The sequence below is a fragment of the Emydura macquarii genome, unplaced genomic scaffold, assembly GCF_026122565.2.
Source record: "Emydura macquarii macquarii isolate MOO-44397 ecotype Brisbane River unplaced genomic scaffold, CSIRO-AGI_Emac_v2 contig_2768, whole genome shotgun sequence".
In the NCBI taxonomy this organism is placed as follows: domain Eukaryota; kingdom Metazoa; phylum Chordata; order Testudines; family Chelidae; genus Emydura; species Emydura macquarii.
Window position 1 is genome coordinate 31,039,222 of NW_027132905.1, and position 15,528 is coordinate 31,054,749.

The window sequence follows — 15,528 nt, forward strand, 5'->3', positions numbered from 1 at the left end:
GCCAGGAATCACATGGGCTTGTTTTTTGCTTTTTAAGGTCAGATAAGGAATGTGGTAGTTTTAAGGAGCCTAAAATATCTACTCTTAGAAGCCTTAATTCAGGAACACATTCCTGTTTAAGACAGAATTTAAATACCCACTTAATTTTAAACATGTTTTAATGCTGAAGTGCTGTTCTGAGTAAGGATGGGTTTAAACAAGTGATTAAATGTTTTTTTGAATCAGGTTCTGGAACTGACAAATAAATTTATATTTAAAAATAAAAGGGCAAATATCTCCAAGATTCTTCCCTTAATTTGTTTTTCCTTGAATTGATTTAATCATTTTGTGGAGGGTAAATCAGTTAATGACCTCTAAAATTACCAAAACCTAAGATTAATCACAAACTTCATCCTTATTTCCTCCTTTCAAAGGTTGAGAATGTAAGTATTGCTATAATGGATCTATTTAATGGTTCATCTAGTCCCGTATCATATCTTCGGTAGTGTCCAGTACCAGATGCTTCACAAAAATGTGCAAAAATCCTGAAATGGTCAATTCTAGAATAACTTGCCAACAGGGGAAATTTTTTCCTTGTTCTTATGGTTTGTGTGTTGGTTTATTACCTGAAGTATGAAAATTTATTTAATTTCCAAATAATTAAAAATAAATTCCTTACTATCATCATTCTGGATATTCTTTTTCTCAATAAATATGTTCAATCCTTTTGAAAACCTGCTAATATCCTATTGCAGTAAGATACTGAGGTTAACTGTGCCTTGTGTAAAAAAGTTTTCCCTTAATCAATTTTACATTTGCTGCCTTTCATTTTCACTGAATGTCCCATTATTGGTGTATTGTGATAAATGGTAAATAGAAATTACACAAGTTACAAAAACAAATCTCCAACATTAAATAGCGGCTTCCTCCCATCTGAACAGTAGCAGAACTCACACCTTCTCCACAAAACACAACACTCTCTTTCCCCAACAGACCCAATCTCCATCAAACTCCTCTTTCCACAGAAGCCCACAAAAATGGATGTACCTTGTAGATTCTGTGAAGAGAGATGGGCTTGCTCCAAAGCTGAGGCTCACTCACTCACTCACAAGGCTGTACTGTCAGCCCCTTTCCTTCTCTTTAATTAAAGATGGCTGGAGCTCAGATGCCACCACTAATCACAGCTGTGAAACTATGGCATAAAGAAAGAGATGGTCTGTCATGCAGGATGGCTCCAAATCATATAGGTCAAAATCAACATTGGGAATCATAAGAATATAAGCATGGCCATACTGGGGCTGACCAATGGTCCATCTACTTCAATATCCTGTTTTCTGACAGTGGCCAATGCCAGATGCTTCCAAGGAAATGAACAGACCAGGGCAATCATTGAGTGAACCATCCACTGCAGTTCAGTCCCAGCTTCTGGCAGTCAGAGACTTGGCCAGCTTGGCTAATAAGTTCATGGAGGATAGGTCCATCAATAGTTATATAATTCTTTTTTGAACCCAGTTATACTTTTGGCCTTCACAACATCCTCTAGCAACAAGTTCCACAGGTTGACTGAGTGTTGTGTGAAGAAGTATTTCCTTTTTTTTTTTTTTTTTTTTAAACTTGCAGCCTATTAATTTCATCAGGTGACCCCTGGTTTTTGTGTTATGTGAAGGAATAAATAACACTTCCTTATTCACTTGATCCACACCATTCATAATTTTATAGATATCTATCATATCAGCCCTTAGTTATCTCAGTCCCAGTCCCTTAGCTGGGCAGTCCTAGTCTTTTTAATCTCTTCTCATATGGAAGCTGTTCCATGGCCCAATGGTTTTGTTGCCCTTCCCTGTACCTTTTCTAATTCTAATATATCTTTTTGGAGATGGGGTGACCAGAACTGCATTCAGTATTCAAGGTGTGGACATACAATGGATTTATACAGTGGCATTATGATATTTATTCTTTTATTATCCATCGCTTTTCTAATGGTTCCTAATGTTCTGTTAGCTTTTTTGACTTTCACTGCATGTTGAGTGGACGTTTTCAGAGAACTATCCACACTGACTCCAAGATCTTTTTCTTGAGTGGTAACACCTAATTTTGACCCCATCATTTTGTATGTATAATTGGAATTATGTTTCCCAATGTGAATTAGTATGAATTTATGAACATTGAATTTCATCTGTCATTTTGTTGCCCCCTCTTCCACTTTTGTGAGATCTCTTTTCATTCTGCTTTGGACTTAAGTATCTTGAGTAATTTTGTATTGTCTGAAAACTTTGCCACCTTACTGTTTACCCCCTTTTCTAGATCATTTATAAATATGTTGAACACAACTGGTCCCAGTGCAGATCCTTGACCCTGCTATTTACCTCTCTCCATTCTGAAAACTGACCATTTATTTCTACCCTTTGTTTCCTATCTTGTAACCAGTTACTGACCCATGAGAGGACCTTCCTTACTTTGCTTAAGAGCCTTTGGTGTGGAACCTTGTCAAAGGCTTTCTGAAAGTTCAAGGGCACTATATACACTGAATCACCTTTGTCCACATGTTTGTTGACCCTCTCAAGAATTCTAATCGATTGGTGAGGCATGATTTCCCTTTACAAAAGGCATGTTGACTCTTCCCCAACAAATCATGTTCGTTTATGTGTCTGATAATTCTGTTCTTTACTATAACTTCAACCAATTTGCCTGGTAGTGAAATTAGGCTTGTAATTGCCAGGATCACCTCTGGAACCTTTTTAAAAAATGGGTGTTACATTAGCTATCCACCAGCCATCTGGTAAAGAGCCTGATTTAAGCCATAGGTTCCATAGCACAACTAGTAGTTTTGCAATTTCACATTTGAATTCCTTCAGCACTTGTGGGTGGATACCATCTGTTCCTGGTGACTTATTAGTACTGTTTAATTCATTGATTTGTCTCCAAACTGCCTCTATCGACACCTCAGTCTGGGACAGTTCTTCAGATTTGTCACCTAAAAAGAATGGCTTATGTTTGGGAATCTCCCTTGCATCCTCTGTGGAGAAGAGCAATACAAAGAATTTATTTAGCTTTTTCTCAATTGCCTTGTCTTCCTTGAGTTCTCCTTTAGCACCTCAATTGTCTAGTGGTCCCAATGACAGTTTGGCATGCTTCCTGCTTCAATATACTCAAAAAAATTTTGCTCTTAGTTTTTGTTTCTTCTGCTAATTGCCCTTCAAATTCTTTTTTGGCTTGCCTAATTGTATGTTTCCACTTGACTTGCCAGAGTTTATGCTCCTTTCTATTTTTCTCTGAGTTTTGCTTCCAGTTTTAAAAGGATGCCTTTTTGCCTCTAACCACCTCTTTCACTCTGTTGTTTAGCCTAGATGGCATTTTTTTGGTCCTCTTACTTTTTATTATTTGGGGTATACATTTAATTTGAGTTTATCTTATGGTGTTTAAAAACATTTCCATGCAGCTTGCAAGCATTTCACTCTTGTGACTATTTCTGTTAATTTCTGTTTAACTAGCTTCCTATAGTTCTCCTTTTTGAAGTTAAATGCTACTGTGGTGGGCTTCCTTGGTCTTCCTCCCCTCACCACACAAAGATGTTAAATATAATTACGTTATGGTCTCAATTACTGAGCAGCTCAGCTAGATTCACCTCTTGGGCCAGATTTTGTGCTCCACTCAGGACTAAATAAAAAACTGCCTCTCCCCTTGTGGGTTCCCAGAGTAGCTGCTCCAAGAAGCAGTATTAATGCAGTCTAGAGATTTTATCTCCACATTCCATCCTGAGGTGAAATGTACCCAGTCAGTATGGGAATAGTTGAAAACCCCCATTATTATTGGGTTGGAGTCTCTCTAATCTCCCTGAGCATTTCACAATCACCATCCTGATCAGGTGGTTGGTTGTATATTCCTACTGCAATACTCTTATTATTCAAGTATGGCATTTCCATCCATAGAGATCCTATGATACTGTTTGATGCAATTAAGATTTTTAGTAAGATTTGAGTCTATTATTTCTTTAACAGGTAGTGCAACTCCCCCCCCCCCCCCACCCTGCATCAGCACAACCTACTCTGTCATTCCTATATATTTTGTACTCTGGTATTACTGAATCTCACTGATTATCATCATTCCAGCAAGTTCCTGTGATGCCTATTATATCAATATAATTTAATATTAGACGCTCAAGTTCATCCATGGTAGCATTTAAACTTCTAGCATTTGTATACAAGCACTTAAAATTCGTCAATATTTAGTTGTCTGCCTTTATCTGACTGTTTTTTTTCATCTCTTACCTGTATTTTAACTTCTATCCACTCCTCTTTACTAGGATATAGGGAATCCTGTGAATAGATCCTCTTCCCTCATACTTAATCCAACACAAGTCATATGGTGACCTGTGAGAATGAAATCTATGAAAAGGGCCTCTAGATGTCACCCTATGGATGGTGGAGAATGAAAGTCTATTATACTATCTCACTAAACCCTCAACAGAGTGGTCTGTGAGGAGAGCCATAACTTCCTTCATGGCTGCCAGGAAGCACTCTGGAAACAAATTGTCTTTGAAGGGAGAACCATCAAAAAAGGTTATAATTGTCAGAAACTGGGATGGAGATGGTCAGGCCTAGTGGTCAGAGCCGGAATCAGGAGTCCATGGCAGGGTTGGAGCAGAACTAAGAGCAGGGCAGTGACAAGAACATGGATGGTGCAGGACTAGGAACAGGGTTAGAGCAAGAGAAAGGCTGGAGTAGGCTAAGGCCTGGGGAGTCTGTTGCCACTATCAGTGGACATCGGTGGACATGATATACCTTGACTTTAGCAAAGCTTTTGATACAGTCTCCCACAGTATTCTTATCAGCAAGTTACAGAAGTATGGGTTGGATGAATGGACTATAAAATGGATAGAGAACTGGCTAGATCATCGGCTTCAAAGGATAGTGATCAATGGCTCCATGTCTACCTGGCAGCTGGTCACAAGCGGAGTGCCCCAGGGGTCAGTCCTGGGGCCAGTTTTGTTCAGCATCTTCATTAATGATCTGGATGATGGGGTGGATTGCACCCTCAGCAAGTTTGCAGATGACACTAAGATAGGGGGAGTGATAGATACTCTGGAAGGTAGGGATAGGATACAGAGTGACTTAGACAAATTGGAGGATTGGGCCAAAAGAAATCTGATGAGGTTCAACAAGGACAAATGCAGAGTCCTGCACTTAGGATGGAAGAATCCCATGCACAACTACAGAATGGGGACCGACTGGCTGGCAGCAGTTCTGCAGAAAAGGACCTGGAGGTTATAGTGGATAAGATGCTGGATATGGGTCAGCAGTGTGCCCTGGTTGCCAAGAAGGCTAATAGCATATTGGGCTGCTTTAGAAGGAGCATTGCCAGCAGATCACGGGAAGTGATTATTCCCCTCTATTCGGCATCGGTGAGGCCACATTTGGAGTTTAGTGTCCAATTTTGGGCCCCCCACTACAAAAAGGATGTGGACAAGTTGGAGAGAGTCCAGTGGAGGGCAACAAAAATAATTAGGGGGCTGGAGCACAAGACTTATGAGGAAAGGCTGAGGGAACTAGGTTTGTTTAGTCTGCAAAAGAGAAGAATGTGGGGGGATTTGATAGCAGCCTTTAATTACCTGAAAGGGGGTTCCAGGGAGGAATGAGATAGGCTGTTCTAAATGATAGAAGATGAGAGAACAAGGAGAAATGGTCTCAAGTTGCAGTGGGGGAGGTCTCGGTTGGACATTAGGAAAAAGTTTTTCACTAGGAGGGTGGTGAAGCACTGGAGTGGGTTACCTAGGGAGGTGGTGGAATCTCCATCTTTAGAGGTTTTTAAGCTGTGGCTTGACAGAGCCCTGGCTGGGATGATTTAGCTGAGGTTAATCTTGCTTTGAGGAGGGAGTTGGACTAGATGACCACATGAGGTCCTTTCCAGCTCTAATATTCTATGATTCTATGATGCTATCAGGAAGGAGGAGGAGTGATGTTGAATAGATTGAGTTGCTGTTCCTCCTGTGCAGAGACATACGACCAGTTCCTGATTTGTGGATTGGCTGGAGCCTAGGTCTCATCACCCCAAAATAATCCAAAAAAGGATAGTTGTGCCTGAACTTCAATATAAGAAGCAGTGGTCAATGCTATGATAAAGACTTAGTTTCTGACTGCTGCTCTTCCAATACCATCCCAAAACCTAGATCGAAAATATGATCAGTTATGTGAATTGAGCCAGTAGCCACCTGGGATAGTCCCATGGTTTTTGTGTTGACCATGGAATCCTGCTCAATTCTAAGGATTCATCATCCTGTTAACATGGCTGTTAATTTGCAAAGCACTATCAGCCACAGCAATCCTACTACCTTATATAGGAACATCAACAGCTCAGTTAGGTATTAGTGTCAGTTTACCTCTAGTCTAGCATTCATGACACCAAACCCTAAACAAAGATTTCCACTGAGGTATTTATAATGTAGCCCGCTCTTTTTCTTGATTGGGTAAGGTTAATTTAGAACCTGTGTGTGTTTCAAACTATTCCTTCCAGTGAGTATTAACTAGAATTTGTCAACAGTGAATTTAGTCTGCCATCATGTATCCATGCACCTACCTGTTTTAGATCCCTGTGGTGCTCCTCACAGTGTTCTCTGATCTTGACTCACCTAAACAATTATATATCATCTGCAAAGTTTGCTACCTCCTTCCTCACCCCCTTTTCCAGATCATTAATAAATATATTAAACACCATTAGTCCTAATACTGAACATGGGGCACCCCATTGACAATATTTTCCATGATGCATACTGAATATTTATTGACTTTTTTTTCCTATGTCTTAGTCAGTTTCTGATCCACGGCCATACTTTGTGTTTCATCCACTGACTTGGGGGGAAATTTGTCGGAAGCTTTGGAATATCCAAATAAATCGTGTCACTCAGTTCTTCTTTACCCACTATGGTGACATGTTCAAGGAATTCGAATGATCAGTGAGGTTCAGATTTTTGTGCAAATATTATGCTGTTTAGACCTTATAATACGATTATCATCCAGGTGTTTAATAAATCTAATTCTAGTCATTGTTTCAGATAATGTCCATAGTATTGAAGGAAGTTTTACTAACATATATTTCCCAGCAACTTTTTAAAAATCAGGCATGAAATTTGTTGCCTTCCATTTCACAGGGATGAAAAAAACATATTTTTATTTGCAGATCAGTCACTTGATTATTAAGCTCCTTCAGAATTCTAGGATATACTTGGTTCTCATGACTCGTTGGTTCTTAAGGTACCAGTTTGTCTTAGGACCTCTTCTTCTGACATGTCAATCGCGAACATTTTATTACCTGAGACTAGTAAGTCCAGAGTAGGTAGCTTCCCAACATCTTATACAGTGAAGACTGATGCATAGAAATTATCCATTTTCCTCCAGTCTTTATCAACACAACAAGGGAATATGGTGGCAGTTATGAGAACTATGGAACGAATCTACACAATTAAGAGATTTAAGAGATAAAATAATACTTTAACTGATTTCGCAGGTAGAGAGCATCTGAAAAAGTGTCCATATTTTACACACATACAGACACACGCACAGGGAATCCAGTTACCAATCATTAAAAAGTACAAATTTCTGTTGCTGTGCCTTCCCAATGTGATCACATTTCTGCGAAATAAAATGGGTGTAAGATAAAAGCCCTCATCACCAATGAGGGGGCACGTTTACAAGAATTGAAGAAAAAGAAGAAGATGATATCGGTATAAGTAAATATTTCGGCATTAGACATATTTTAATTTCATGAATCTCTTGAATACAAATAAAATGGAATCAAGATAAGAAATACACATCTCAGGAGGAAAGAAAAAAAAAAGACGAGGAGATAAAAACATGCCGTCGGGTCAACAGCTAGTGTATAAGAAGAAAAATGTCCAAAGTTAATAATTGTGCAAAAATATAATTTTTTCACATTTATTTTGTAAAAAATCGTGCAAGCTAAAAATAAACCTTATTTATTCCAACTTAAAAACCCTGAAAACGGTATTATGTTATTTTGAAATGTTTGTATCTGTACTTAAACGTTCAGACACAGGGTGGCGCTGTCGATTAAAAAATACATTTGGAAAGAAAGGGGAAAAAACAGCTCCTCCCTCAGCCTGACTAAAAATCCAGCAGTGCACCGTCGTAGAACGGTAGCCTGGTATCGGACACGCCTGGATTAGAATAAAAGAAACTGTTCGGAAGGCGGGTGGGTCCAATGTTTTCGAAAAGCTATAATAATTAGATCACGATAACCGACTGATTTATAAACCGGCATCGCCCCGCCTCCGCGATGGCTCTTCTCCGGCGAGACTCCCTGGTAACCAGGCAGCTGCTGCGTTTGGTTCTGTTACACGCGGCCTGGGAGGTGGGGAGCGGCCAGGTCCGTTATTCCGTGCCGGAGGAATCCAAACACGGCACCTTTGTGGGCCGCCTGGCCCAGGACCTGGGGCTGGAGGTCGCGGAGCTGGTGTCTCGGCTGTTCCGGATGGTCTCCGAAGGCAGGAGAGACTATTTTGAGGTAAATTTGCAGACCGGCGTTTTGTTTGTTAATTCGCGGATAGACAGGGAAGAGCTGTGCGGCCAGAGCCCGCTGTGCGCCATTGACCTAGAGGTGATCGTGGACAAACCGCTGAGGGTGTTTCATGTGGAAGTGGAGATAAAGGACATAAATGACAATGCTCCTGTTTTTACTGTAAATGAAGATAACCTATTTATATCAGAATCAAGACTGCCGGATTCTCGTTTCCCACTAGAGGGCGCCTCTGACGCAGATTTTGGTACAAACGCTCTGCTAACTTACACACACAGTCCAAATGAATATTTTTTCTTAGATATACAAATAAAAAATGACCTGAGTAAATCCTTAGGGCTGGTGTTAAAGAAATCATTGGACAGAGAGGAAACCCCCGTGCATCGTTTATTACTCATCGCCACGGACGCGGGCAAACCGCCGCTCACAGGCTCAGTTCATCTGGTGATCACTGTGCTGGATGTAAATGATAACGCTCCTGTATTTAATCAGTCAATTTACGAGGTCAGAATATTGGAAGGTACAGCTAATGGGACATTAGTTATCAAACTGAACGCCACAGATCTGGATGAAGGAATTAATAAGGATATCATATATTTCTTCAACAGCCGTGTTCCCTCAAGTGTCAGAGAAATGTTTAGCATAGATCAAAATACAGGAGAATTCCGAGTTAAAGACAAACCAGACTTCGAAGATACTAATTTATATGAGATACAAATAGAAGCCATTGACAAAGGGACCCCACCTATGGTCGGACATTGTGATATTTTGGTACAAGTGTTAGACGTGAACGATAACGCCCCGGTGCTGGCGGTGACTTCCCTTTCTCTGCCGGTTCCGGAGGACGCTCCCCCGGGGACAGTGGTGGCTCTTCTCAGCGTCTCTGACAGGGACTCGGGAGACAATGGCAAAGTCACCTGCTCCATCTCCCCGAACGTGCCCTTTAAACTCGTCTCCACCTTTAAGAATTATCACTCGCTGGTGCTGGCGGAAGCCGTGGACCGGGAGCGCGTGTCTGAATATAACATCGTGATGACAGCCAGAGACGAAGGGGCCCCGTCTTTCTCGGCTACCAGCAGCATTTTGGTGCCGATCGCGGATGTGAACGATAACGCCCCTGCTTTCCCTCAGCTCCTTTACACGGTGTTTGTGAAGGAAAACAACCCGCCCGGGGCCCATCTCTTCACCGTGTCCGCCTCGGACCCCGACCTGAAGGAAAACGCCTTTGTGAGCTACTCGGTGCTGGAGAGCAGTGTCCGAGACAAGCCCCTTTCCAGCTACATCTCGGTGCACTCGGAGAGCGGGCACATCTATGCCCTGCAGCCCTTTGACTACGAGGAGCTGCAAGTGCTCCAGTTCCAGGTGAGCGCGAGGGACGCCGGGTTTCCCTCCTTGTGCGGGAACGTGACTCTGCAGCTCTTCATCCTGGATGAAAACGACAACGCGCCCGCAGTGTCCCCGCCTCCCTCCGGTCGCGGCTCTCCCGTGACCGAGCTGGTTCCGCTGTCGGCCGGTGGAGGGCACGTGGTGGGCAAGATCCGAGCCATGGATGCGGATTCTGGCTACAACGCGTGGCTTTGCTTCGAGGTGCAGGAGCCCAGGACCGCGGGGCCTTTCCGGGTGGGTCTGTACAGCGGGGAGATCAGCACCACGCGGGCCTTGGAGGAGGCGGACGGCCCCAGCCAGACACTCGTGATCGTGGTGAAGGACCATGGGGAGCCGGCGATGTCAGCGACAGCCACTGTCAGCGTGTCCCTGGTGGAGAGTCCCCGGGCTGTGAAATGGGACTCGAGGCAGACGGGCGGGAGCGAAGGGCCCTTGGTTGACATGAACGTGTCTTTAATCATCGCCATTTGCTCGGTGTCCAGTCTGTTTGTGCTGGTGATTATCGTGTATGTCGGTCTGAGATGCCATCCAGGTCCGGATGTGATGTACGGGTCTGGGAAACCCACCGTGGTGTGCTCGAGTGAAGTGGGGAGTTGGTCCTATTGCCAGCGCCAGAGCCGGAACTTGTGTGTAGGGGAAGGCACAGCCAAGAATGACCTAATGGTTTTCAGCCCCAACTTCCCTGTCTCTGCAGAGAATGGGATTAAAGAGAATCAGCCGGAATTGACGCGGAATCTCTGTGGAACGGTTAGTAACGATGTGAGGTTTTTTGTATGACATTTTCTAAGCGTTCTTTAATTTGGGAGGAAATTTAGGGCTGTTTTAAAGTTTCTAAATTAATATTTTGAAATACTTCGATTACAATTAGGACGAATTCGTTTGAAAGTCTTCCAAACGTTGCTGGCCGAGACACGAAAAATGTCTCAGGAGAGTGTTATTCTGTGTGAATAGAGTTTTGAGGTTGAATCCCCCGCTCCGATGTAATCTGATTTAGTGTAAGAACCTAAAATGGCGAAGAAAAAGGTCCTCTTTACTTTTTATATAGGGAACCCAGACGCATTCTGGATTCGGCTCAGCTCTTGTATATGTAATTTCCAAACTGAAAGGCAGAATAGCTTATCACGATTGTTCATCTGTAAACTCCCATTGATTTATGTCGAACCAATTGTCCGTAGTTTACACGAGCATCACTCTCCTCTTATTTTGCTCTTCTCAGTGATAATACGTTGAGGCGGTGTTGGCAATTTTCAGTATCTAGTCAACATTTTCTGAACAGCAGTGCTGACTATTTTATGAGTTATTCTTTTTCTTTTTCATTGATAACTTTTCCTGTGCTTAGTGTCTTTTAGACTCTATTCTAGCAAAAATAAATATAAATAAATAAAATAACAATAATCCAGTGTATTCCCTTTTGGGATTTCAAAATAACTGATTAAGTGTCTCAGCGCATCTGTAGTATTGCTCTTTCCATTTAAAAATGGGGAACTCAAACACAGACATATGCAATGATTCTCACAGAAAGAGAAGTCAGATTACTTAGCATGTGTCTTAACCACAAGGGCACCTTTCTTCCCTTACAGTAGCTGTGCTGTCCTACTGGTGCTTTATCACTTTTTTCTTTTATCTATTACATGAAATATTTTCCCCATAATGAAGTACAGGACTACTATCCAGTATAAAGTTTGTCATATATGTTTCTTAATGATAGTTCCAGAGTCCTTTATTGCAAGTAATTCACCTGAGGTGTTAGTGGAACACAGTGAACACAATCATTTAATAATATTACCTTATATTCAAGATGTATTTCTTAAATAACTCCTCTTGCTTACAGGAAAAAGGTACTAAAATATATTAGTATTATCTGTCAGCACTACAGACTTGTCACTAGAACCATAGGGACTCTACTTATAGGTCTTAGATGTTTGGTTAATAACAGATAATGTCTGCCTCCCCAGTTATCCCCCCCAATAGTATTCTTCTGTCAGATGTAATATAGACTCCCATTCCCTAGAATATTCAGCTATCCTCCCATGGTAATGAATAGTAACTAATCTTGTGAAGAGAAGCATGTACCTTTTAAGAATAGGTGTAACCATTATTTACTCCAATGGAATGATTTTTTGAAATTTATTTCAGAGTGATTAAAGAGAGCAGATTGTTTTTATTACCATATTTCTCCTGATTGTACATCCATATACCTGAGTCATTTCAGCTGTTGATGTCCAGATTTTACTTCTTGTCTGTTATTGGGTCAGGGAAAATGACATAAATCTTGGTCCTAGTTTTTAGAAATTTTATGGATATATGCTGATAAGAATAAATAATTTTGGCTTAACCCCTGCCTCCAGCAAAATATAGAAACCTTTTTTCTTATACGTTTTACAGAATTGAAAGTTGGATAAAATGTAAATTAAATTAATATAGAGGAAGAACATAGGAACATTGGAATTGCCAGACTGTATCAGACCAAAGGTCTATCTAGTCCAGTATCCTTTGTCTGACAGTAGCCAGTAGTAGATGCTACAGAGGAAGTGTAAGAACCCACAACAGGTATGGGATAATCTGCCCCACCTTTAGGTTTTATCCAGATCTCTAATAATCAGAGATTGGCTTAAATCCTGAAGCAAATGGTTTAATACTCCTTCCAGATACTTTGTGGCATTAATTATAACAACTCTGGCTATTTCTGATATCCATATAAATATTCAATCTCTTTATGAATCTTATTAAGTTCTTGTTTTCGAGGACTTTCTGTGCGGATACCTTTCCCAGTCCAATTACACTTCTGTGTGAAAAAGTATTTCCTTGTATTGGTTTTGAATTTCCTACATTTTAATTTAATCTAATATGCCCTTGTTCTTGTGTTATGAGACAGGGTAAAGAGAGGTTCCTTAGGACATTTCTTATTTTATATACTTTTATCATCTCCTTTCTAAGGTAAACAATCCCAATCTTTTCAATCTCTCTTAATATAAAAACTTTTCCTGGTCCTTGACCATTCTCTTTACCCTTCTCTGAACGTCTTTCAGTTCTGCAATGTATTTTTGAGATCAGGTGACTAGTGTTATACACAGTATCCAAATGAGGCTAAACCATTTATTTATGTAAAAGAATTACAGTATTTTCCATATTGTTCTCTATCCCATTCCTTATGCATCATAACTTCTTGTTGACTTTTTATATTAACATTAACATTACATTAACTTTTTACATTAAGCTTACTACATTAACACTCAAGTCCCTGTCTTGGGCTGATACAGTTCATTTAGAACTTTCTAAGGTGTAGGCATACTTTAATTTTTCCCCTCCAATATGCTTTACTTTGCATTTGTTGACAAATGTCATTTGCCATCTTGTTGTCCATTTGCCTAGCTTGTTGAGATATCTCTGAAGTTCCTCACAATCTTCTTTGGTCCAAAATCTACAGATTTTGATACCAATTGCTTTCATTTTCTTCCAGATCATCAAATATTAAAGAACACAAAACCTAGTTCAGAACCTTTAGGAACCCTTGTGACCTGAGGTGCCTAGGGTAGCCCACACTGAAAATGCCAAGTTCAGGAGAGGCTTCAAAAAGGAAAGCAGATTCTCACAAAACTGGTGGCTAACACTGTAGTTAGGTTCACCAATCAGTCACAAACAGTGCTTCTAATTCCCCACTCTGGTTATTAAGAAGCCCCAAAAAATCACACAGCCCCCTTTATTTCATTTTAGTCTCTAGCTCCCAATCAGCAACTAGGTCCAGTAGAGAATTCAGTTATTTAAAACTCCATTCCCTTTACATAATGTTCTTCTGATCTCTAAAGGACCAGCCAGGTTACCAGATCAATATTAGTTTGGATCTTACTGAAAACACCACGCTGCCAGTCAATCCTTTAGTATCTAAAGCTAAAAGTTTATTATAAAAGAAAAGAAACAAACAAGAAGAGAGATGTTAAATTATCAACGCTTTCAGATACATGTATATGATTTCAAAGTGCATATATATCAGATTCTTAGCAGTATTGGTGAGTTTGCTGGCTTTGAAGTTCCTCTGGAGTACATCCAGTACCTGGATGGGTCTTTCTGTCCTTTGTTTAAAGCCTCAACTGAAGAGAAGTTGATCCACAGGTCAGAACTGAAGACAAAACAGAGATGTTGCAGCTGCCTTTTAGAGCCTTTGCCACGTGGTTTGTCTCAAACACAAGTTCACAGCACATGGGCATGGAAAAGTTCTTGGAGTCCCCTGTTTACAGGCATGTCCCTCCCTACATGTCCTTCTGACGCATAGGCGTAGCCCCTAGCTTCTCTCCCTGAGTGCCTTGTATAAATGATTTCCCTGGATGGGTCATCAAGTAGGCTGAATAGTGCTGATCTTAATCTGTCTGGGGGTTTCACCCGGTAACACAACACAAGTTGGAGATGCAGATATATCACACATATTCATAACTTACAATACAAAGATGATACATAGTTATAGACGATATATAGATACAGATAAGCTTATCGTATTTAGCAAATCAAATCTTTTCCGTTGACATCTTATATGCCATTTCTTGGAATATTCATTGCAATTTTGTCACATTGGTATTACTAATATTATAAATGGTCACTCATATTTCAAACTGAGTCACACCGCTGTTAACTTTTGCTATGATGAAATTTGACCATTTAATTCAGCCCTTTATTTCTGTCTCATTGTCTGTTTTTGACCCAAGACAATACTTGGCCTTTCACCTCAAGAATACTTAGCTTCTTTAGTGGCCACCTGTATGCAACCTTGTCAAAGGTCTTTTGTAAGTGTAAATAAATTGTGTCAACTGGTTATTTTTTATCTGCTATTTTATTGACGTATTAAAAGAAGTCTAACAGATTAGCATGATTTGATTTTCCATTGCAGACTGGTTAGAACCCGACATGATTACAATTGTGCTGTTATTTGCCCCAGCAAGCAAGTAGATATTGGAAGGCAACAGCTTGCATGTGACACCATCAAGATCATGAAATGTGTGTATATATATGTATAAAAGAGTGTTCAAATACCAGCTTCCTCACATAAGAGGAAACATACAGACTTTTTCCATTGTGGAGAGAAACTACCAGGCTACTAAGTGTTTCCTGCTTGGGAGAGCAGAAGGCCAGCAGCCCAAACTTACCTGCCTACAAGAGAAGGCAGATGACGCAAGCTTTTTCCAGCTGGGGAAAACCGTATTGTTGCTCTTTAGTGTTTATGGGCATGTTCCAGCATTCTGGCTATGGCATGGAGCCTTCCTTGTTCTTGCTGGTCAATGACCTCCTGGATGAAGCGCAAGTGTCCATGTGGACTATTTTAGTTGAGTATATTAACTGCCTTTGATGTCATTGAGAGTGAGATTTTGTGGACCTTGGCAGGATTGGATGCATTTGCTCTTGGCTATCTTTACCTTTCTTTTTGAAAGGGCCCAGAAGGTATGTATTAGGTGATTTCTCGTCTTTCTAAGGGGTAGCTCACGTGAATTATTGCAGGGTTCTAATCTTTTCTCCCATCTGTTTAACTGACACGTGAAGACGTCAGATGAAAAGCTAAACATCTTGAGCTTTGGTTATGTGGGGGAACTCAGGAATCTGAGCTAATGCAAAATATGTTTTACCTGATTGTTAAGTGACGCTTCTGGC

The 15,528-nt window shown here is 40.8% G+C and overlaps 1 pseudogene; it reads left to right on the top strand.

The window, feature by feature from the left end:
• Positions 1 to 8,268: 8,268 nt before the first annotated feature.
• Positions 8,269 to 10,671, top strand: LOC137165200 (protocadherin alpha-8 pseudogene; annotated as a pseudogene).
• Positions 10,672 to 15,528: the final 4,857 nt, after the last annotated feature.